Here is a 24,739-nt window from a genome sequence, read left to right on the forward strand (position 1 = left end):
AATGAGCATCCTGGAGTAATTTGTCTGCCACATGTGGACATTGCCGGCTGCAAGACCGGCGGGATGCACCGTTTAACAGCAGGGTTGAGAATCCCTGGCTGAGCAATAAATCTCGGGCAGGTTTTATCAAACAAAGGCTGGGATTTAAATCGGGGGGGGGGGGGGGGGAGAGAGACACCTGGCCTTCAAACCTCCGGACAACCTGGGTGGCCCTTTGGGCAACTTCTATCCTTCACGGCCTCAGTGTGCCCTTCTGTAAAGTGGGCGTATGGGGTGACCAAATTGCACAGAGGTTGCTAGGAGGTGGGGGAGGCATGAGTAGGGTTACTGCAAAGCAGGGCCAGGGATCTGTGCCCTTCCAGGTGTCGTTGGGCTTCCACCAGTCCCAGGGGTCAGGGAATCAGAACTGTAGAGCTGGAAGGGAACCCAAGGGTCATCTAGCTCAACCCTCTCTGCAATGCAGGAATCTGGGGCGATGGGCTAGAAACGTCTGGAGGGTGATGGGTTCCGTGCCCCTGCTGTAAATGGTCTGGACCACTTTGAAATTCCGGGAAGTAACTCAATTGATGAAGAGGTTGAAAGTGCTGCACCACCTGAGATGTCAGTGGCTCAGGTGGGACGCTGCAGCGTCCCTTCAAAGCCCTCGCAAACCTCCTTCCTTTTCTGCTTGCAGAAATCCACACACACACACCCGCACCTTCCCAGAACTGGCATTTCCTCTCCTTACCTATCCATCCTGGTGTTAGCTAGAGGGGGAAGGCTTCCCCTGGCCGGCCCCGCCTTTTTCAATTTCCTAGAACTTCCAAGAACCCAACAGCCTGTGAAGCCAAAAAAATAGCATAGCATAGCATAGCACTGTAGAGTTGGAAGGGACCCTGAGGATCATCTAGTCCAACCCCCTGCAATGCAGGAATATGCAGCTGGTCCATACAGGGATCGAACCTGCAACCTTGGCGTTATCAGCACCATGGTCTAACTAACTGAGCTATCATAAAGGAGAAATAAAACCAAGCCCTGTCTTCACCTCTTCTATGACTTTCCAAAAAGCTGGAAGTGCAGCAGTGCCTGACAAGCCCTTTACCCCCCCCCCCCCCCGCTTCCCAGCCCTTGAATTCACTTTCCCCCCGAGACTCCCTGTTTTAATTTCCAAATTCCTTTCCCCATCCTCACCTCCTTGCAAGAATAGTTTATAATCTCCCCCTTTCTCTCTATTTTCCTGCCTTGCGTGTCCCCTCTGGCTGCTCAGCGCGGCACTTTTCTCCCCAATTCTCCTTCCTCTTCCACCTTCCCTTTAGCGGTGGGGTGGGGGTGGGGGGTTCGGTGGGCTAGCCAGCCCCGGCTAGAAAAGGAGCTCCCTTTTACAGAGAGGACCGAAAAGGCAGAGCAAAGGAGGTGGAAGGAGGAAAGAGAGAGAGAAAGAAAGAGGGAGGGAGGCGAACCCAGGAAGGGAAGGGCATAACTTTCTCTCTCGCACTCACATGCACACACACACACCTCCCTGTATGTGATTAAATGTCTTGAAATCTGCTTCTGATTTCCTCGGGGAGTTGACTTTTTCCTTCTCTCTCTCTCTCTCTCGCCCCCAACCCTTGGATTTATTGAAACCTTTTTTTAAAACTCCCATTTAAAGGCAGCCCGACGCTGAGGCTCAGTTTCTCCACTGTTGCATTTCTCCCACCCCCCTCTCTTCCCACCCCCTCGCCGCTCTTTCGGTCCCTCCCAGCGAAGCAGCCCCTTCATTGGGTAGTTCAGTGCGAGCGAGAGACGCAGGAGCAGCAGCAGCCGGGTGGCAGCGGGCGAAGAACCCAGGAGTCGCCCTGAGCCGCTGAAGCAGCAACCACGCTGACTTTGGGGTGGGTGGGGGCTGGCTTTGTGGCTCCTACCCCCTCCACCACCTTTTTGTGTGTGCGTGTGCTGCTGTTGCAACCAGCTGCACCAGCAGAATTTCTCTCTCCAGAGTTCCAAACTCTTTATTTTCCTTTTCTTAGCCAAGACGATTTGGGTGTCTGGAATTTACACTCCGCTGACATCTCTCCGCTGGGCGTTGGAGTGGAACTTTCTACCTGTTCTCGTCGCAGTAAGTTGTTCTCCCTCCCCACCCGCCCTGCAGTGCTAAATGTTTATTGTTTTTTAAAAGGCAAGAAAATATTTTCTTTCTTTCTTTCTTTCTTTCTTTCTTTCTTTCTTTCTTTCTTTCTTGCCTATTTGTATTTGGAAGTGGGGGAGAAAATCTCTCTTTCCATTTTTGCTTACTGAATAGATTAAGAATCGGCTTTTACACACACCCTCTGCTAATTCAGCCCTGTCCAAGGTAAATAGTATTTAATGGGACTTTTTATTTTTCTTTCCATCTATTTCTCTCTCTCCCCCTCCCCTTCCACCTTTCCTTTTTATTTCCTGTTTAATCCTTTCAGAGCTTCTTCTTGGAATTTCAATCGAGGGACAGAACTTCTAAAACCCTTTCCATTTGATAAATCCTGCACTAACTCTTGGTCCCTATGGCGTGTGTGAGAAAGTTAGTATTATATAACAAATTGGCACCTTTAAGCAATTTGTCGACTAAAATAACTGTCCCGCTGCTCAGTTTGATGGACAGTTTTTATATAAGGGAGAGCCAGGGGGGTCTTTAAACATGGTTGTAGGAAGATCGGCTGGTTCATTCTGGAATAAACTTCAGGAGATGAGGGAGAGAAGTGGAAGAAGAGGTGGGTGTGTTCAGAATAATGGGTCCAGGAAGGCAGGTGGGAAGAGAATGCATGTTCTGGCTTTCAACAGCTGTAAGATGGTACAGGAGTTGGTTAGACCTTGTAACTGAGCAGGGCATAATTTTACATGGACATTAGAGACAGAATCCTGGGACAGATGTGTTGCAAGATTGTGTATAAGAAGGTGGCAGACTCTTTCCTTAGAACTTTTTCTTTTTAAGCAGAGATTGGGTAGCTGCCTATCAGGGTTGTTGTAGCACCAACTTTCCTGCACAGGCAAGGGGTCAGCCTAAATGACCTCTGAGGTACCTTCAAAATCTATGCTGCTGCGCATGCACATGGCAATTTTGACTTTGTGTTTGCAAAGTGCGATTTCCGCAGGGTTGCCAGATGTCCTTTGAAAAGCCCATCCCTGACATCACACATCAGGGATAAAGGCTTGGGTGAGAGGGCTTGTGGATTTTTGTGCGAGCTCCATCAATTTCTCCTGGAGACATTGTTGGTAGATGGTGCCTAAGAGGTACCCTTTTGCTCCGAACAATACCCATCCCATATATTTCCCAGAGAATAGTCACTTTGGAGCTTTTTTTTCTTTGGCTGCCTGGCACTCTGGTGCTTCAGCTGTAATTTCGTTATCCACCACTCTGCAGAGACTGTCTACTTCCCAGCTTTCTTCTGTATCGACTGGGTGAACTCCAGTTCAACCTGAAGCAGGTGGGTCAAGCTGCCCTTTAAGGGATGTCCGTCTCACCCTCTGCATTCAGATCCCAATGTCTGGGGTGTGCATCTCAAAGTATGTGTGGGAGGGAGGGAGTTGTGGTTTTTTTTGCCAGTGGCTACTGGATTTGTTGCCCCCCAGCCACCCACTTCCCTCTGCTGCTTAACGCTTTAGAGATTTCTCCTCTCTAAAACTGTTCCCAGATGAAGTGAAGTGCTGATTTAATAAGCAACTGCTAGCATGTGTGTTTTGGCACCAGAAAGCTGGCAGAATTATTTCTTTTCTTTTTAAGAGTTAAGGCATCATCTGAAGCTATGTGTGCACACACACACCCATCCCAAATAGAGTATCTGCTGTTCTGGCATATGAAGCCTCCATGTAAGACTTCATTTTTTAAAAAAATTACTGCCATTCTTTGAATAAGGAACATAAGAAGAGCCTTCCTTGGTTAGACCAAGAATTCATGCCATTCAGCATCCCATTGGCCAGAGTGTCCAGTCAGAGGACTCTGAGAAGCTACTAAGAAGGACATCGAAAAACTGTCCCTCCTTTGTTTCTCACCATCCGGTATTCACAGAGAGACTACCTCTGATAATGGAAGTTCCATATAGCCATCATGGTTAATAGTTTTGTTTTTTGGGTGGACCATGAATTTGCCGCCTTCCAAAGCACTCTAAGTCAATTGCTGCCACAACATTCTGTGGTAGTGAATTCTACAAATGAGGTGTTTTGTGAAGAGGCTCTGTTTTTTCTCTCTGTGATTGTAGTGCGCTCGGATTCAGATGTTATTCTGAAATTGTGTCTGGGGTGAAAACCTTATGCAGAATTCTGGAGAGCATGTGCTTGCTATTTCATGACATTTTGGTTGGTCTGATTAAAAGTATTACTCAATCGTTGGTTTTGGTCTTTTTTTTTCTTCTGGACCAATGCAGCTGCATTCCCTTTATTTATTATTTTGCATTTCATTCTGAGTATCATTCTTTAGAGTAATGAACCCCTCAGCAAGGCGAATGCTCTTTCCAATGATTTTCTCCCTCCATCCCCAAGATGCTGCTATTAATTGGCAGAAGGGCTATACAAGCATTGTGTTTGCCCTCACAACATCCCTGAAAGGTAGACTAGCAGTCTTCCTGTTCTTATTTACTCAGTAGCCTGTCCTGTATGGTTTCAAAAGACAAGGTGTTCTTTAGCTCAAAGAGATGTTAGAAGAAGAAGAAAAACCATCCTACAGACTGTTCCTCAGTGTTTGAAAATCAGGTTCTCCAGCATTTGAAATGAAACAGGCTAACTAACTAACAGAGTAGACCCACTGAAATTAATAGCCCTAACTTAGCTTGGCTGTTATTTTCAGTGGGTCTATTTTGAGTAAAAGTTAGTTGGCCGCACAGGACGTGGGTGGCGCTGTGGGTTAAACCACAGAGCCTAGGACTTGCTGATCAGAAGGTCAGCTGTTCGAATCCCCACAACAGGGTGAGCTCCTGTTGCTTGGTCCCAGCTCCTGCCAACCTAGCAGTTAGAAAGCATGTCAAAGTGCAAGTAGATAAATAGGTACTGCTCCAGCGGGAAGGTAAACGGCGTTTCCATGCACTGCTCTGGTTCACCAGAAGCGGCTTAGTCATGCTGGCCACATGACCTGGAAACTGTACGCCGGCTCCCTCGGCCACTAAAGCAAGATGAGCGCCGCAACGCCAGAGTCGGCCACGACTGGACCTAATGGTCAGGGGTCCCTTTACCTTTACCTAGTTGGCCACAACCCAAGATATGTGGCATCTTAATGTTCTTGAGTGTGCATGTATTTGCATTCACGTGCATGGGAGATGAGTTGCCCAGTTTTGAGCTCTAACTTCTAAACCATGGAGGAAGAGGTGAAGCATGGTGCGGTTAGGTCAGGAATGGGAGCCAAATGCAGCCCTCCAGTCCCGTCTGCCTGGCCCTTGGTATTCCCCCAAGCCACACCCTCTTACCCCAGGCCACACCCCTCACAGGCCTCTTTTTGAAAAAGAGCCCTGGTGCATTTTTCAGAACTGCAAAGGATGGATCATTAATGAAGATCCTCTCGGCACATGTTCCTCCCTGTTACCCCATCTTTCTTTATGAATCCACACCCATCCACCCGCCAGCATTCAGCAGATGAAAATTAAAAACTTACTGTACTTATCAAAGTACAAAGATAGCCAGATGTTAGCAGATTTGGCTCAGCTGAAGAGAAAAAGACAAAGGCACAAACCCTGCCCCTAAAACAAAAATGTTTTGCCTTTATTATGGGAAGAGGAAACCCATGCGTTCTGCAGGCAGAGCAAAGGAAGGAAGTCTTGCAGAGTTCCTGGAAACTTGTGCTGGGATGAGAAAATGAGAAAAAGCTTGCAGCAGAGGTGTGCTGGTGCACAACAACACAAAGGAGCTAATACATTGCTCCACCTCATGTCTCCTTGTGGCAGGGAAGGGTTTTAGATCTGACTCCCCAGAACTCAGCCTCATCATTCTGCTGGTCGAAACGTTCTCCAGTCCCTTGCTAAAGGTAAAGGTAAAGGGACCCCTGACCATTAGGTCCAGTCGTGACCGACTCTGGGGTTGCGTGCTCATCTCGCTCTATAGGCCGAGGGAGCCGGCGTTTGTCCGCAGACATCTTCCGGGTCATGTGGCCAGCATTACTACGCTGCTTCTGGTGAACCAGAGCAGCACACGGAGACGCTGTTCACCTTCCCACCGGAGTGGTCCCTATTTATCTACTTGCACTTTGACGTGCTTTCAAACTGCTAGGTTGGCAGGAGCAGGGACCGAACAACAGGAGCTCACCCCGTCACAGGGATTCGAACCCCTGACCTTCTGATCGGCAAGTCCTAGGCTCTGTGGTTTAACCCACAGCGCCACCCACGTCCCTTGCTAGACATCGCCAAATGGGCTTGCGCTGCTTTGGAGACTGGAGCTTGTCCCTGCCTGCCTCAAAATGCAGTCAGCAAGGTTTAATGTAAGCCAGGGTTCAGCCCTGGGGCTACCGATGTAGTAACCGAGGTACTTCTGAGCATGTGCAGAGTGCATTTCTCCCATGAACAAGAAACCTATCCTCAAACACATGTGGGCTTAGGGGCAGGTTGTCTAGATGAGAGCAGATGGCATCCTAGGAAGCCTCAACTCCACCTGCCCAAAATAGCAGTCCTTTTACAAGGTCCCTTCAGACGGAGCTTCTCCAGTCTGGTTGGCCACTGTGAGAGGGGATAGGGCCATGGCTCAATGGTAGCACATCCGTCTTCCATGCACAAGGTTACAGGTTCAATCCCCACCATCTCTGGGTTGGGCTGGGAGACAAGCGGTCCCTGCCTGAAACCCTGGAGAGCTGCTGCAAGTCAATATAGATGACACTGAGTGAGATGGACCAGTGGTCTGACTTGGTATTAGGCAGCTTCCTGTGTTTCCTATGGATTAGATGGGCCTTTGGCTCTTGTTAGGTTCTCAGGGTCCCTGCTGAAGCAGATTGAAGCTGAGCTCCAGCTTCTGATACTGCAATGCCACCTTTTGGGATAATTTGTATTGTGTGCCTGCTGGCAGCAAGTACCAGTTGAACATAATCACCCCTCTTCTTACCATGTGTTTCTCACATTTATTATTGCAGGCTGATTTCATTGCTTATTCCCAAACACTTTATTGGGAAGGCTCATCACAACCCTCTTGCCTCATTTGAGAAGTGACTCTCTTGGATTTGCCAGGGAGTACTGAACTCTCTCCCCAATTCAGTTTGGAGAGCGGGAGATGTTGTGAGATGCAAAAGGGGGTGCTCCGAAATGAGAAAATGGACCCTTTGGGGAAGGTCTGTCGTTCTGTGGAAGAGCTACCAAGCATGATCTCCAGTTAGGACTGGGAATGTTCAAGGACGGAGAGCTGTCGGCTTCCTAATAGTGTGAACAATGACGGTTATTGAAATAGAGAGCAAAATCTCCACACATTTAAATTTTAAGGTGGACATTTTGCAGCCAGGGTGAGAAATCTGTGGTCTTTCAGATGGTGTTGGACTCCAACTTCTTTCCCCATGATCTGTGGTCCCAGGGAAGATTATGGTCTTCTGTACCTAGTACTATTTTAAAAAAAAGAAATAAATATGCATTTTATTTAATTTAACAAAATTAATATACTGCATGATTGCAATGAAACCTCTACGTGGTTATATGCGTGTGTGAGAGATATCACTTAAACACAGTAAAAACAGGTGCAGGCGGTGACAATTTTGCGTGTGTCCCATTGATGTGCAACCGCTGACATGCGTGCCGTTTGTGGCCCCGGAAGGGGACGGATCAGAATGGGCTTACATGTGACCGCTGACATGTGCAATGACCTGGAATGCAACCCCCGCACAAACGGAGAGTTGTCTATATTTTAAAACATTCAAAAGATCATTTAAATTAACAGAAAGCTAAAAACACATGTCAAATTCCACATCTCAGGATAACACTTAAAAAGTGTTTTAAGCAGGTGCTGAGAAGAGTGCAGCAAAGGCAGCTGTCTGGTGTCAATAGGCAAGGAGTTCCAAAGTGTGGGTTCTACCAACACTAAAAGATTGATTTCTTGCAAGGACAGAACAAGGATCATGTGAAACTTGTACCAGTGCCAGCTCTGCAGATTGAAGTGGTAGAGTGGCTGTGTATGGGGTAAGGCAATCTTGCAAGTAAACTGGTCCCACGCTATTAAGGGCTTTATATACTAGTACCAACACCTTTTAGTAACACATCTGGGTTTAAAACACAAAAACAAAACCCAGATGTAGCTGCCAGCTACGCAATTAAAGTAATATCTACTTTGTCCCTGAGAGAGACAAGCGAGCCTTTGGCGATGCATCTACCACCTGAGCTAGCATCTGTTGCAGTTGTCCTTGCATCTGGAAGCGAGATAAGTGGATGGAAAAGGCCCCCTGGCACTAATCCAGGTGCTGATTCATCAGACAAAGATAAGCACTTAGGGGAAAGGGCTGTAGCTCAATGGTAGAGCACATGCATTGCATGCAGATGGTCCCAAACTCAATTCTGGGCATCTCTGAGTTAGGTTGGGAAAAGACTCTTCTTGCTTAAAGCCCTGGAAAAATCCACTGCCAGTCAGTGTAGACACTACTGAGCTAGATGGACCAATGGCCTGACTCAGTATAAGGATGCAGTTGTGTACAGCCTGCAGACGTGTTTGGTGCAATTTTTGTGGACACCGTGCAGGAGCTGGCATGTGAACGTCAACAAAGGCATTGCTCCTGCTAAACAGGTAGTCAGTTCACTGGCTGATTTGAGATTGGCTGTTTCCCTACAATATGTCTTTCTTAAAACAGAGGGAGCCAATGGGCTTTCTGAGGCTGGTTGTAATTGCATGGTGTTAGGCTTAAAAACACTCTGTTGGCGCTCAGAGATGCTTTAGTCTTAAGTAGTACTTCAGAAACTGGATCCAGTGGGGTGGGGGTTAGAAATGGGGGATAAATCTGGTTTAGTTCACATTGAAAGGCGAACCTACTTAACCTGCACATTCTGAAACATTATGTGAACTGAACCACAGCTATGGGGAAACTGCTTTGCAAAAAAGTGTGTATGTTAGGTAAGACAGCATAGGAATATAAGGGCACTAGGAGAAATTTGCACTGCAATGCTGATTAATTTTCATGAAGAAAATAAATTGCAAACTGATGTGGAAATGCAGAGAATGTGCTTGGAGATTAGAAAACCAAGAAACCGAAACTGACAGACTTTCTCATCCCTATGTGGAAAGGACTGAACTTTGTAATTAATAGAGCTCTGGGCACGGGAGGGATGTTTTGCACATGGAAATAGCTGGGTAGGGACAGGTGAGTTACTAAGCAAAGCTGTGGGAGACTGAGGAGACCTGAGGACATCATTGTGATGATGATATGCAGGCACTGCTAGTCAAGTCAAACAGTCTGTTTGAGAACTGTTAGCAGATGCAAAGTCCATGAGACATATGCATCCTTGGCATGAGGGAGGCAAGCCTGGGAGGATGGGGCCCTGACTGACTCCAGCTACAAAAATTGAGGCTGCTGAACAACCTCTTAGGTTTTTTTTGGGGGGGGGGGTTATTGCTGCTGGTTTTTTAAACCTTTATTTTAGATATTGTGATTTATGCGGATATTGTTCAGTTTGGTGCTGCTTTTTTTTTTTTTACAATGTTTTATTTATATTTTATGACTACTTTTGTTATGTTGCAGTTATGTGCATTTTTCATGTTGCAAGCCGCCTTCAGCATGGTTTGAACTGTGGAAAGGTTGGATAAAAATAAAATTATGTATGTATGTATGTATGTATGTGAGGAAGTGGCAGAAAACAAGTTTGCTCCATCATCCGTGTGACAGCCCTTTAAACACAGAAATCCACATTGTGTCCTGGGCATCCCCAGATAATAGGACTGCTCAGGTATGTGTCAGGTGTGATGTTGGTGGACACACAGAGGTCCACCCAGGGACTGCACCTGTTAAGTGGGTGGTTCAAGGAGGTTTGCAGGCAGATTTGGGATTTGAGGTTTTCCTGTAGTGCTGCTTTTATGGAACAGAGGGAGTCAATAGACTTTAAGATTAGACTTAAAGTCAATAGACTTGCTAGGTGGGATGGGGTGGGGGCACAAGGAGGGGACAGTCCCATTAGGGAATTTCACGGTCATACCTGGAAGCCCAATGACTAACCTGTGTCCTTCCAGATATGGCTGAGCAGTCAACATGGCCAATGGGCAGTAATGATGGGTGTTGTAGTTCACCAACATCTGGAGAGTCACAGGTTTGGTGAATCAACAAATGTAGAACCTATGGTGCACCAGATAGTTTTTATTTGCTCATTTGGTGTTTTGGGATCCTGCTGTTCATCAGGGAGGACTTCAGAGCAGCATACATTTTAAAAAAATCAACATGTTGATAAGTTTACAGAAATCATAAATAAAATTAAAAACTCTAGCTCCCATAAGGCCCAGCCAATGAGAGATGGAGTCCTGTAACATGTGGAGGACCAGAGGTTTCCCCATCTCTGCTATTAAAATGCCTGAGGTGGTGGCTGCTAGTTGCATGGTGTGGGATAGGAAGGCACTCTGTATGTGCTCAGAGATATTTTGTCCTTTGCTCCCCCCCAAAAACTGTAGAATTTTGTGGATAAGGGACCATTCCCAGATTCTGCAGCACTTAACAAATCTCTCTGCCAAAGTTGATTTTTTTTTGGGGGGGGGGGTTAAAAAAAGTGCATGATTTCTCTGTGAAATAGATTCTGGATATTACAGTCTTGGCTGGCATTCAGACACAACATAAAGCTTAGCAGTATAGTTTAAGTGGTATCCGTTGCCAAGAACTGGACTGCATCATATGAGCATTTGTCTCTGTCTACCAGCTCAGTGCTGCTGTGTTCTGCAAATAAGGTTTGCTGCATGCCCTTTTTGAAAACTTGCAAAACATTAATCCTGTTCCTCTTCAAAACAAACAAACAAACAAACAAACAAAAAACAAACAAACAAAAAACCCTATCCCGACGATTTACAAAACAGCACTAAGGACTTTGTTATAAAGCAGATTGCTTTGTTCCAAGACTGGGACGGTAGGGCAAACCACTACAGGAGTTCTGTAGGGCTGTGTTTAAAACAAGACACCCCCCACAACAAACCTCACATGCAGCCACGCCATGTGGAATCAGATCAGTGGTAATAAAGCTCTTTGCATACCAAGTGCTATTCCCCAGAACACGTGAGGCAGCCAGACAATGCAGCAGGAATGTGTGAAGGGGTTTAGGATGCCTAGGCAGGGATTAAGGTCCTGTAAAGCAACAAGTTGGATGCTATTAAATGTTAATAAAGGGCTTACGGCTGGGGTGGATGTGCCATTCCAGACCAGGTTTCTTAAAGCTACCTAATCGCCGAGTGTCTCGGTGGGCTGCCGTTGGACTGCTAAGCACCTTGGTCCGCAAACTGCAGCAGGGCTTAGATCTGAAAAACATCCTCTTTTGAAAAGCCACATCCTGCATTGCACCCTTCATCATTTCTAGGCTAATGCAGGTGATCAAGGGAAAGGAAAGCTTCCTTGCTTGCTGTCTGAGGGTACAGATGTAGTAGTGGCTTAAAACACAGCAAAAGTGTTCCTCCCCACCTGCTCTGTGTTTCAAGCTGCTTTCTTACCAGAGAAGAGGTGGGCATGTCTTCACTCAATGGCCATTGCCTGAGTTGTTTCTCTGCACTAAGGCTGTCATCTGCACCTGTGCAACGGCTGCCTGAAATGTTTGCACAGTTAAAGTGGATTACTCTGTCACCGTAGCCCACGTGTGAGGAACTTTTGGTCCTCTAGATGTTGTTGAACGACAACTCCCATCAGCCCCAGCAAGCCTGGTCAGGGATGATGGGTTTTGTCGTTCAGCAACATCTGGTGGCCCAGAGGCTTCTCTGTGAAATATATTGCCCTAGCTCAACAAATCCACTTTTAAAAAGTGGACTTTTGTGGTTAGGAAAGTGAGAAATGCACTGAGAAGTAAGAAACCTGAATAAATGATTATCGAGAAGGTATGTAAACACCCTGCAAACAAATCAGGGTGAAGCTTATTGAATACTCAGTAACAGTCTAACCACTGTAGAAGCTTCATGCAAGGAAATTGGGATGGATGCGCAATGAAAACAGGTTATCTGGAGGAGTCCTAAATAGTTTGGGAAAAGGATATTTGAAGGGCTCCCATATGAACCTGCCTGTGTGCAGTCATATTTGGGAGAGATCCTGTTCCATATTCCTCCCGTGAGTGGGTCTTCTTGTACTTGGTGTAGTCCGTGCTACAGATTGTGGAACTCACTTCCTGCAAGACCTCCCTCAGCTTGCTTCCTGCATGATATGGTGACTATTTATGCACTGCTAAAACAGAGAGAGCACAGGTTTAGGGAGACGGCATACATTTATATGAAACTGCCCCCACCCTCCCATATTGCCATGTGGAGTTGCAGCAAGAATGTCCATCATTTTGGCAGGAACTGTGTCATTTCAATGTTCCATACCAGGGGTCACTAACCTTTCTGGGCCAGTGGGCACATTTGGAATGTTGAGAGAGTTCCGTGGGCACCAGTCTCAAAATGGCTGCCACGGGGTGTGATGTAAGACAAAATGGCTGCCACAACAAAAATGGCAGGAAAAAAGAGAGGAGCACAAAACAGTATAGTGAGTGCACTCCCCTCAAAGAATCCATGGGGGAAAGGCACCTACATCAGCAACTGTTGCACTCAATTACTCTGTTCAGAATGGAAGAGTGGATGAGTGCGATTTTAAACATTATATTCAGACAAATTCAGACTTCAGTTGTAAATTGTTTTTCTTGGAATCTTTTTAAATATTTTGAGATGTGACAACTCAATAGCACAGACTTCCCTCACAGTTATTTGGAATTTAAGAAATAAATTGAATCCAGTGACAACTGTTAAACATACTAATTTTTAGCATGCCTGAAGGGTGAAGCCTATAAATAAATGTTTCCCTTCGGAATAACCACGTGAAAAAAACCCACGTGAAAACCAATTACAACTTTGATTTTTGATTTGACTGGTATGGTTTCTATTCCCGTTGCCCATTTTGACTTGTAATCCTTCATTAGGTTACTAACTAATCTTATGAAATAATGCACTTCTCAAATGGGGGAAATTCCCTAGTGAAAAAGTTTTCCATTTCTTGACAAGCTTCCTTGGAAAATTTTCTACCCCAAATCACTGACTCTGCATAAATGTAGGTTTAGCTGCACGACATGAAATACAAGAGATGTTACTAACAAGTTTTACTAAATTTAGATACCAGGTCTCAAATTCTACGTAAGCCAGCTTCAGTGTATGTGTTTGTGTGTATTGGGGGTGAATTATAATGGTAACCAAAAGCATCTAGGAGCCAGAACTACTGCCTCATCTGTTCAGTTTGTGGTGGGGCACATATACTAAGCTCAATGAGCCCACAGCCTAATTTCAAGCAGCCCTTGATTTAATTTTCTGCGGGTGACAAGGAGAGAGGAAATGGCTGGAAAGTGGGCAGCTGAAAGAGGAAGAGGGTGCTTTCAGACTGCTGCTAATTTCAGGTAGGATTCAGGCCTATACCAGCAAATTCTTTTCATGCAATTGAAGCTGATTTGGTGCTCTTGCACAACCCTCCCCCCTACTTTGCTACCATACTTGTGATAAGCAAAGTGATAGCAAAATGCACTGGAAATAATAATAATAATAATAATAATAATAATAATAATAATAAAATTTATTTATATCCCGCCCTCCCCAGCCGAAGCCGGGCTCAGGGCTGCTAACAACACTAAAATAGTGTGGGCTAATAATTTTTTGATGCAATGTCATACAACTTCCCCACAGACCAGATCATAATGGATGCTCTGTAAATGGCTGACACCGTTTAACCTCCCCCTAATTTGCTTGCACAAAGGTCACATCCATACACCATATGCTTAAAGCACATTTAAAAATACATGGCTTCCCAAAAGAATGGGAACTGTAGTTTGCCCTCACAGACACACAGTTCCAAGAGCCCTTAAGAATCCTGCAGCTCCCAGGATTCCTTGGGGTAAGGAATCACAGAATCACAGAACTGTAGAGTTGGAAGGGACCCTGAGGATCATCTAGTCCAACCCCCTGCAATGCAGGAATATGCAGCTGGTCCATACAGGGATCGAACCTGCAACCTTGGTGTTATCAGCACCATGGTCTAACCAACTGAGCTATCCAGGCATGTGCTTTGAATGTATTGGGTGAAGGTGATATTTGTGCAAACAAATCAAGATAAATGCTCAGTAAACAGGACTTTTGGAAATGAGCAGAAAGAAAAAGGAGGGTGACGTTGGGGGGGGGGGCTGGAAGGCAGAGAGGGGATGAGAAGGAGGGCTGCTAAGCTTTTGCCTTTGGCCCCATGAACCCCAACGGATTCCCGGATTCCCAGCAGATTCCCCCCAAGGGAACTGAGCCCTAGACAGAAAATAGGTCCTGTCACCCTAGCTGTTGGTGCCTATTGTAGGACAGGATAGGGATCCCTTGGCCCTCCTGATGTTGCTGAACTAGAATTCCCATCAGCCCTGGCCATCGCCCATGCTTAGCTGAGCAACATCTGGAGTTCCCCACACCTCTTGCAGAAGAACGATGTTTTCCTATCACACCTTTACCCCAAAAGAACGAACAGCTTTTTGACCTCTGTGTCTGCAGTGTAAATGAATAGCACATGCCGCAAGGGTAATGCGTAATTCTGGAGGGGATGGGGACTGGGAAGTGATCCTTGGCATGAGAATAAGATCCCATCCATGCCATACATGTGGCGCTGTGGTGTAAACTGCTGAGCCTTGGGCTTGCTGATTGGAAGGTTGGCGGTTCAAATCCCTACGACGGGGTGAGCTCCTGCTGCTCGGTCCCAGCTCCTGCCAACCTAGCAGTTTGAAAGCACGTCAAAGTGCAAGTAGATAAATGGGTACCGCTCCGGCGGGAAGGTAAACAGCGTTTCTGTGTTCTGCTCTGGTTTCACCAGAAGCGACTTAGTCATGCTGGCCACATGACCCGGAAAAACTGTCTGCGGACAAACGTCGGCTCCCTCGGCCAGTAAAGCGAGATGAGCGCCGCAATCCCAGAGTCATTTGCAACTGGACTTAACTGTTAGGGGTCCTTTACCTTTACCTTTACACCACTTTAGCAGTCATGGCTTCTCCCCAAAGAATCCTGGCACCTGTGTTTTGTTAAGGGTGCAGAGAGGGATTGCAGAACTACAATTCCCAGCATCCTTAACAAACTACAGTTCCCAGATTCTTTGGGGGACACACCATGACTGTGAAAGTGGTACAAGAGTAGGTTGAGCATATGGTGTGTGTGTGTGTGATAGGAGATGAATGCTGCATCCATCTGCCTGTTTTCCTATGTATAGTACAGTAAAAGTTTGGAGGGTGTGCCATTGGACAAGATTTGACCAGTGATCTCACCCCTTCAGGAGACAGTAATTGTCACCAACTGGAATGGCTTTGAAATAGGATTAGATGAATTCCTGAAGGATACGTCTATCAATGGCTACTAGCCATGGTGGAGGCTGTTCTCTGCCTCCACAGTCAGAGGCTTCTGAGTACGAGTTGCTAGAAACCGCAGGAAGGGAGGGCGCACGTGTGCATGGATTCTGCTTGCAAGTTCCCCACAGGCTCAGCTGGCTAGCTGCTGTGAGAACAAGATGCTGGACTAGACTGAGCATTGGCCTGATCCAACAGGGCTGTTATTATGCTCTTAATTGACCAAGACTGTTCTTCTTCTTTCTTCTTTAACTAGCCGAATACCAGCACTCATCTCCTTTTCCAGCTTTAACAAACCACCTTAATTCCTGAGCTCTCCAGCAGAAAAACTGGATTGTGGATTGGGTGACCTGAGTAAACAAGGATTGTGCCCAAAGGAGCAGATGCAATAAACGGGGCTCAAAAGTCAAATAGTCTCAGCAGCACAGTGGTGGGTCCCCATAAGCATTAAGGGCAGATAAATCATTTCACACTGAACCATATATGGAGGTGTTTTTGCCTTCCATTCTGGTGAGCAAAACTTGAGTCAGTAGGCCCCGGATTCATGACAGCTATTGTGGTTTGCAGCAGATGAGTGCTGTGGGTTTGTGCCTGCCTGCCTGTGTTGCTGCTGCTGTTACAGAAGCACACAGCTAAAGGCTTGATTCCTTGGCGAGGTCCTCGCTGGATGAACCCTGCTGGATGAATGGGAGCTGAATTGTGGCTTTAAGGAAGAAAAAGCTGCTCCTTCCAAGATAAAGCACAGAATGGCAAGTGGACTGAGCATTGACAGCCCTTTCTGATGCAGCTTTTTCTCTCTCCAACGCCTTTGTGCTGATTCTGATTTCTTTCCATTGTGTTTTGTAAGTCAAGAAATCTGGCCTCTTTTTCAGAAGATGCTAATTTCTCTCCCCACTGAGGGTGGGCAGCGGATGATGTTAATTTAAGTCAGGTTCTAAGACAATAGGGTCAGGCTCTGGGTTGAAGTTACATCAATACAATAGGCAGATTTTCAAGGCTCATGCTTTAGCCAAAGTGGTACAAGCAAAGATTCGGTGGCAAGTCATGCAGAACACATCTGCCCTTTCCTTATTAGAATCAGCGTTGCAAGCAGTTGGGTCACTGTATGGCCTTGAGTCCAACTCCATCACAACGAGTGGCTTCCCCCGGGGCAGTTGGGCAACGGCTACAGTTCTGCCCCAGAACAAGGGCTTGACAGGCAGCATAGTGCAGTGGTTAGAACACTGAACTGGATTTTTAAAAAATCCACAATCCAGTTATCTCTAACGGGGAATCGATGGCTTTAAAGTTGCCTGACTGTGTTTTGGCTTAAGAACCATGGGTGCTGCATGTCTATTTCATACCCACATTTCTGCTTAGCTTTCTCCTCTAGGCCAGGGAGGGGGAATCTGTGGGGCTTCCAGATATTGCTGAACCCCCGACCATCCCTAAAGATTGGCCATGCTGCTAAGCCTGCTGGGAGTTGGAGTCTGGCAACTGGAGGGCTCCCTATCTCTGCTCTGGACTTTGGGTCTTTGGTGTATTTGTGTTATGTGTTTCCTGAATTGCTGTCATGCAACAGGTTAAGTTGCCTTATATATCTAGCCTGATTGGCTACTCTGATGGGCAGTAGCTCTCCATGGTCTCAGGCAGGGATATTTCCTGACTTTCTGAGATGCATTTCACTGCCAGTGCCAGGGAGCTGAAACTGGGGCCTTCTGCATACTGAGTAGTGCCCTCTTTAGACTCATTTCTATGGCTTGCCTTGTGGGTCCCCCTCTCTACCACACAGTTTGCTGTTAGCTGTTTGTCCATGTTGTGTGCGTGCTTTTTCTTTTCCCCCAGCGACACATGGAATGTTTTATCCATGTCCACAGCTGATTTTTTTTTTTTTTTTTTGGTCTTGGCAAATTGTTAGATGACGGTAGAAACATTCCCCAGCTGGATCAAAATGTAAAGCAGGACATGTGAACCTTGGGTTGTCTCAGATGTTCCCATCTGCCCCAGCCAGTACAGCCTAATATCGGGCGCTGTAGTTCAGCAACATCTGGAGGGCTGCAGCATTCCCCAGTCCTCATGTAAAGGAGCCACAATTGAACTACAGTTGCAGCAGAGGAAACAAGAAGGTTTTTGGTGTTGCAGCTGGAACCTTGTGCTAGGAGAGATATTTCTCAGTCTGCATCCATATTGGAATTGTTTTTAGACGCTTTAATTCCTTTAGAATTTGTGTGTTTGCTGCCATGGTGTCAGGTTTAGGGCTTCTCCCACACAAGACACGGAACACTGGCAGTTTAAGTAGCTGAGGTTTATTTCTCAATAACAGGCTTACAGCAGTCCAGGCTTCCACAACTCATCCTTCGCTGTCAGAGTCAGTTGACTCCTCTGGCTTCTGACCCCTCTCAAGGCCAGATATACGCCACGTCCTCCCCCGCCTCCTGCTGGCCCACCTCTGCTCTAATCACTTCTTGGTGACTCTGCTCCTACTTCTTGGCAACTCAGGTGTAGCCAATTCCTCCTCCTCTGGAGGTGGAGACTCAGGGGCAGCCAATTCCTCCACCTCTGGAGGTGGAGACTCAGGTGCAGCCAATTCCTCCACCTCTGGAGATTTCTGCTGGGCATGTTCCTGACACATGGGCGGAGGATATATATTTGAATAATAATAATAAGGTCCTTTCTAGTGTAGCCAGAGTGGCTGGGGAAGCCCAGCCAGATGGGCGGGGTATAAATAATAAATTATTATTATTATTATTATTATTATTATTATTATTATTATTATTCTGAAACCTCTGGACTGTATCCCATGCTAGTCCTGTTCAATATAGACCCACTGAAACTAATGAGAGGAGGAGCCAAAGAGGTTCTGGTTTCTCAGCTGAGCCAATGTAAAGTCTCTCCTGCCGCACCTCTCCCTCTGCTATGGGCCTGGTGGCATCTCTGCTGCTAGTTGGGGGGAAGTACCTGAGGAAGGGGATGTTTCCGCAGAGCTGATGGAGAAGCCCTGCAATCCCAACTCTGAAATAGCCTCATGGAACGGTGGTGACTATTTTAAGAGTTTGAGTGTATATCTTCCTAGCAGTAACTATATTTATACTTGCGCTGTTCAGCTCTCTAGGGATTTAACAGTGCAATCCCGTGCATGCTTGCTAAGAAGTAAGTCCCGCTGTGTTCAGGGCAGCTGGCTTCCTTGTAAGTATTCCATTTGCAGACTCGGGCTTTTAAAACTCAAGAATGTTTACTATAATGTTTAATTTCACCATGGACCTGGTTGCCTCTGGTGTAGAATAGCTGCAAATCAAATGCATTCCATGACATTTATGGTTATAGAAGAAAGGGGGAGCGGAGTGCATGCTCATGCTCTAAATTTGTTTCAAAAGACATCTTGAAAATTGCTCCCAAAGGCAGACTAAAGGGCACTGGTTTACCTGGGACAGGAACCAAATGGTGCTTTAGGGGAAGAACATCTTCATTCGTTCAGTTTTGAATACCTTGCCTTCTGATTACCTATTCAGCTCATTCCCTGACTTGAATGCATGATCTATCCCTGTTAAATTAGAGGAGAAATCTGCATGTTCAGATCTCATTACAATAGCGGTCAGTTGCATGCACACTGTTTTCAAGTTGGGCGCTAATTATGTAAACAATTTCCCCACATATTAAAGGGAAAAGTACGCAGTCTATTTTTCAAGTGAAAACAAACCATTAGTACTATTTGCTTCCGCTGTTGAGCAGATAGATCAGCTGCATGGGAGGGGGGGGGGTGACCTCAGGCCTAGGGGATGAATGTGGCCCTCAAAACACTCCCCAGGCCACATCTATCACTATTCCTGCTTTGAACCCTGACAGTTTTTGCCTGGCTGGAAAACTTCTTGCCTGGAAGATTGAGAGTTGTATGTGTGTGAATATGTGCAGAAACTTGCCAACTGTACAAAGGTAAACTTCCTATCCACTGCTCTTACCACTTTTGCATCTGCCCCCAACCACTACTGACAGGTGGCCCCCAGAAAGTTGCCCAGAAAGTTATGTGGCCCTTAGGCTGAAAAAGGATCCCAGCCCCTGAAATGGACAATTCCCAGGTCCAGAGATTATAAACGCAGGCCTTTCTCTGAGTGCCTTTTCCAGCTGAGATTTGGCAGGTGGCCACAAGAGACAGGGACTTGTTAGTAGCAGCCCCTCCATTGTCAACTGCCCTCTCCAGAGATGCTTTCTGGGTGCCTACATTAATATATTTTCAGCACCAGGCATGAGACTTTTTAATTTTCACACAAGCGTCTTAAACTCTATGTATGACTGCTGTGTTTTAATGAAATTGCTTAATCCTGTGGAACTTGTCAGGTCTGGTATTAATTGCTGCTTGCCATGATTTTTTTTTATTCCTGTGATTTATAAGGATTCTTTTTTTAGTGAAAGTGCTGCTCTTTAGAACTTTATGTGAATTTTGTGGTCTTAAGAGCATCTTTTAGCATTCTCCCCCCCTTCCCCCCTCCAGGAGCATGGTTGTTATTGAGCAACTGATAAATAGAAGGAATAAACAGATAAAGAGTTAAATCGATATCCTGTGACAGTAGATACACCCTCTCTAAGTGTTCCACTCCCCCAGAATCTGTCTAAGTTACTTGCCTCTAACTCTGCCCCTGGATCTGGTAAAGAGGGGAAGGTGGAATCTGTGCATCTTCTCTGCCCTGCGCACAGAGTCTGCCTCTAGCATTGCAGCTCTTTGTTTTGCTCTTGTTATCTAACAAGACAGTATTTGGCTGCCAACTTGGATCACTTCAAAAGAGAACTAGACAGAATTGAGTTGAATTGAATTTTATTATTACGGTTACAGACCAGTTCCGGGTCACTTACAATATCAGGGAAATCATAAAACACAACAGGGATACATTGAATTGCAATTGTGTACAACAGAGACAATTCAGATACAGCGGCAGTAAAAATAATAATAAATAAATATTGATCACTAAAATATAACCTAAAATTATCATTTAAAACCTTAATCATTTTGTTAGTACCTTAATCATTTGGTAGTACATTTTGGTAGAACTAGACAAAATAATTTGCTAAGGGTGTTGGGAATTGCAGCTTTGTAAGGGTGTAAACTACAGTTCCCGGTTCTTTGGCGTTGGGGAGATGTGCTTTAGATGTATGGTGTGTAAACAGCCCGGGGGTAGTTGTAGGCAAGAGCATCTTCAGGTCACTCTGTGTAATGTATACGATTACGCCATGCCCACCAGACTTCATAATACACACAAAGGCATCTCTTAATTCTCCATTACAGACCTCAGGCTCTTCTCATCATCCTTCGTCCAGCTGCTCTTCAGTTCTCATGTTTGCTGCCCCAGCAGAGTATTTGAAATGATGGTTAAGTGCATCTCTGGCAATCGCTGAGTCCGGTGGGATAGACAGGGGTTGGCTTCCAGCTACGCAGTGCCATGTTTTAGTTCTCTTTGTAAATTTAATTCTGTCACCATGCAGAGCAAGTTCGCATCTATCGAGCAATGTTTCTTGGAAATTAATCTGTTGAGGGGGCTGGGGGGAGGAGAGAGAGATGAGCAGGGGTGCATTGCCAGAGGAGATACCAGATTTTTTCCTCCTCCTCTGTCATTTCCAAATAAGGCAAAGAGTCTCCCAAGAGAGACACAGGGAGGGAGAGGTAGATGTGAAAATATACAGGAAACTGAACTTTCCTCCCCAGCTGACTAGGAAGGAAAGGGGATGGCCGTGGCTATCGCACTCGGAGAGCATTAGAAATGATGTTGTAGGGCGTAATTCTGATCCACTTGGGATGCATAGAGGTCACCCAGTGGCCTTCTCCATCTGGAATCTCTCTAGGCTGGTATCACTTAACAGTTCTGTTATTGTCCGGGTTGTCATCTTTTATTAATAATCAGCCACAAACTCTTTTCTACAGCTTGGGATTAAAAAAAAAACACACCTCCATTTTTCTTTATTTGAAAAAAGAATGCTGGTTGATTGAGAATTCATCTTGGCCTCCTAGCAGCAGTACCTCTTCGAAGAATAGCTATTTTCTCACCACAGGTCTGGATTGCTTATAGAATCATGGAACTGTAGCATTGGAAGATACAGTGGTGCCTCGCAAGACGAAATTAATTCGTTCTGCGAGTTTTTTCGTCTTGTGAATTTTTTCGTCTTGCGAAGCACCACTGTGCATTGACGGTTTCCCATAGGAATGCATTGGCGGTTTTAAAAAAAAAGGCACAAGACGTTTTCGTCTTGTGAAGCAAGCCCATAGGGAAATCCGTCTTGCGAAGCAACTCAGAAAACGAAAAACTCTTTCGTCTTGCGAGTTTTTCGTCTTGCGAGGCATTCGTCTTGCGAGGTACCACTGTACAGTCCAGCCCCCTGCAATGGTGGGATTATAACTAAAGAATCCCTTTCAAGTAACCATCCAATCTCTGTTTAAAAAATGAAGGAGAGTCCAACACCTTCTGAGACAGTCCGTTCCACTGTCTTCCTGCCAGAAAGTTCTTCCTAATGTTTCGTCAGAATCTCCTTTCCTGTGAATTGAATCTATTAGTTTAGGTCCTACCCTCTGGATCAGCAGAAAACAAGCTTGCTCCATCATCTGTGTGACAACATTAAGATGGTTATCATATTGCCTCTCAGTGTTCTTTTCTGCAGGCTAAACATACCCAACTCCCTCAACTGTTCCCCATAAGGCTTTGTTCCCAGACCCCTGATCATCTTGGTTGCCCTCCTCTGCACACATTCCAGCTTGTCAATATCCTTCTTAAACTGTGGTACCCAGAACTGAACACAGTACTTCAGTCTGACCAAGGCAGAATAGAGTAGTACTCTTTCTTCCCCTGATCTGTTGATGCAGCCCGGAATTGCTTCAGCTGTTTATTTATTTTTGCTGCTGGATCACACTGTTGACTCATATTAAACTTACGGACCACTAAGACCCCCTAGATCCTTTTAACATGTGTTGCTGTCAAGCCAGATGTCTTTCATCCTATATTTGTGCACCTAATTATTCCTGCCCAAGTGCAGAGCCTTACGTTTGTCCCTACTGAAATTTATTTTGTTGGTTTGAGCCCAGTCCTCCAATCTTTTAATGTCATCTTGAATCCTGAGTCAGTCTTCTGAGGTATTAGCTACCGCTCCCAGCTTGTTGCTGGTGTCTGGAGAATCTGTACTCAGCGCTGGAATTTGCTTGCCAAGTGTACCTTTTGTACAATCTGCCTTGCTTGGAACACGTTTGGCACTTTGCAACATTGGTCTTGTTTTTTTTAAATAAGTATTTCAGCTGTGAAGAACTGTGCAGCAATGCAAATATAAACATCTGTGATGCCAGATTGTAGAGGCAGGGTGGATTTCAAGGAAATGTATATTTTTGGAGTTAATGTATTGCCAAAACATGGGGAAAAAAACTTGTTAAAGCAAGGAGTGCCACCCCAGACCATGTGGAAACTGAAGTGAACTTTATTCACTTAAAATATGAACAAGTGCACTATATTTCTTTCCTCAAATATTGGAGGATTTTGGGGTGGGTGTGTAAATTGCTGGTTTTTAGAATTTTTAATTGTATTGCTTTAGCATTTGACGTGTTTGCAACCCTGGGCTCCTTTTGGAGGAAGGTGCAAGATATAAATTGAATAAATAAAATAAATAGCAAAGGCACATGTGCCATTGACTATAATAGCTTAGTTTTACGTTGTGCATGAGCCTCAGGTTCCTGTGCTCGTGTTGCCTCTCAGGCGTGGCCATGAAGAAATCAGAAGTGTTTGCTAATCCACATCATCTCCAGCTAATCACAGTTTGTTATTAATGTCCAAACCTGGACAGACTGCATTGGGGTTAACCATGGTTTGTTGAAACAATCCATACCATTGTTAACAAACCTGACTTATTTCAATAAACCATAGTTACAATGTGTGCTTGTCTAGAACACTAATGACGACTTGGGTCTCTGACGGTAACATCTTGAACAACTCCTTCCTTCAGGGCTCTGAACCCCAGCTTTTTGATGGTCTCTTAAATAGACATGATTCAACCAATCCCCTCCATGTCCCAGGTTCAAATCCCATCATCTTCATGTAGAGCTGGGAGAGAACCCTGCCGGAAAGCCTAGAAAGTCACTTTCCATCAGTGTAGACAGCCCAGAGCTAGATGGAGCCAAGGATCTGACTCACTTTCCCTTTGCGCCTGCAAAACATAAAGTAGAACGTAGTTGCCCCAAGGACGTTCTGGCTCAGACCTGGCTTAGGTGGTGGTTGAAGGACTTGTCCTTGTGTCTCACTGCTGAACAATGCAATGAAATTCATAGTGAACTTTTACAAAGTTGGCTCAAAGCGATAGGAGTGTAACACAAAAGGGAATGGGAAGCCACTCCATTCCAAGTAGGCTGCTCCTTGACCCAGGCCCTGATTTCTAACTTCCATTCCCAACCTATTAAAAATAATACTGAAACCTCTGGACTGTATCCCATGCTAGTCCTGTTTACTGTAGACCCACTGAAACTAATGAATGCAACTAATGGTGGTCCGTTAATTCCAGTGGGTTTGCTCTGAACAGGACTTAGCTGGATGCAACCCTCAGTTCTGTACCTAGGGCCCAAAGGTTTCTGACTGATGTGGCTTCTTCCACCAGAGTGAAAGGAGGTGAGTCAGCCCCTGAGGAGTGGCTCCTAGGGTCACTCTGGAGAAGGCATTTGGGAAGAACACCAAGGAGGAGTTGTTCTGTATGCTCCAGTGCTAAGCATTTGGCGATACCGAAAACACATGATGCTCCAGTTTTAGGAGAATGCTATGCAAGTTCTGTTACGTACAACTGAACTTCAAGGAAAATACAACATAAGTCACTCTGAAAGAAGTTGAGTTGGAGCACCCCCAGTTATTTGCCCATATATGTGCACAGAAAATAGTAGATCTAGATGAAAGGCAACACATGAGGTCTGCACTGATAATTGAAATGCATCCCTAATTATTATTTTTGTATAATTATAAGATGGTTGTATTTTTTAGAAGGTTGCATAATCTTTGAAGGGGATCTAGCTGTGAGGGGTGTGATGATCAGGGGGCCTGGCTGTGATTACTGCGAAAGGACACGGTGCTTCTGAATTTGCCACTGTACGAGAGCAGTAGAGTTAAGATGCTTCTGATGTGTTTATAAATGATACAAATACAGAGACACTGTGCTTGAGTGTTCACATTGCTCTCATGCCGAAGGTGTGATTTTCTATCATATTTTATCCCACCCTTCGTTGCTTGGGAAAAGTCCCAGCCTGAACTGAAAGGCTGGTTGAGGCAGCGCCACTGGTTGACTTGGATAGGACCAGTACAGTGCTCCTCACTTCACTAAAAGGGTCTCCAAAC

General features: G+C 45.5%; 1 protein-coding gene across 2 annotated transcripts in view; it reads left to right on the forward strand.

The window, feature by feature from the left end:
- Positions 1 to 1,627: 1,627 nt before the first annotated feature.
- The window catches only part of NTN3 (netrin 3), a 113,893-nt gene continuing 90,781 nt past the window's right edge, over positions 1,628 to 24,739 (forward strand). The window contains exons 1-2 of one of the 2 annotated variants that reach the window (XM_083412442.1): positions 1,628 to 1,853; positions 1,989 to 2,077. The gene's annotated coding sequence lies outside the window, so the exon portion shown is untranslated. Of the gene's footprint in view, positions 2,078 to 24,739 lie in introns of both variants that reach the window. The other variant, XM_083412441.1, reaches the window with a different exon arrangement.

Source organism: Podarcis tiliguerta (genome assembly GCF_965153285.1).
Source record: "Podarcis tiliguerta genome assembly, chromosome: 14".
Classification (NCBI taxonomy): domain Eukaryota; kingdom Metazoa; phylum Chordata; class Lepidosauria; order Squamata; family Lacertidae; genus Podarcis; species Podarcis tiliguerta.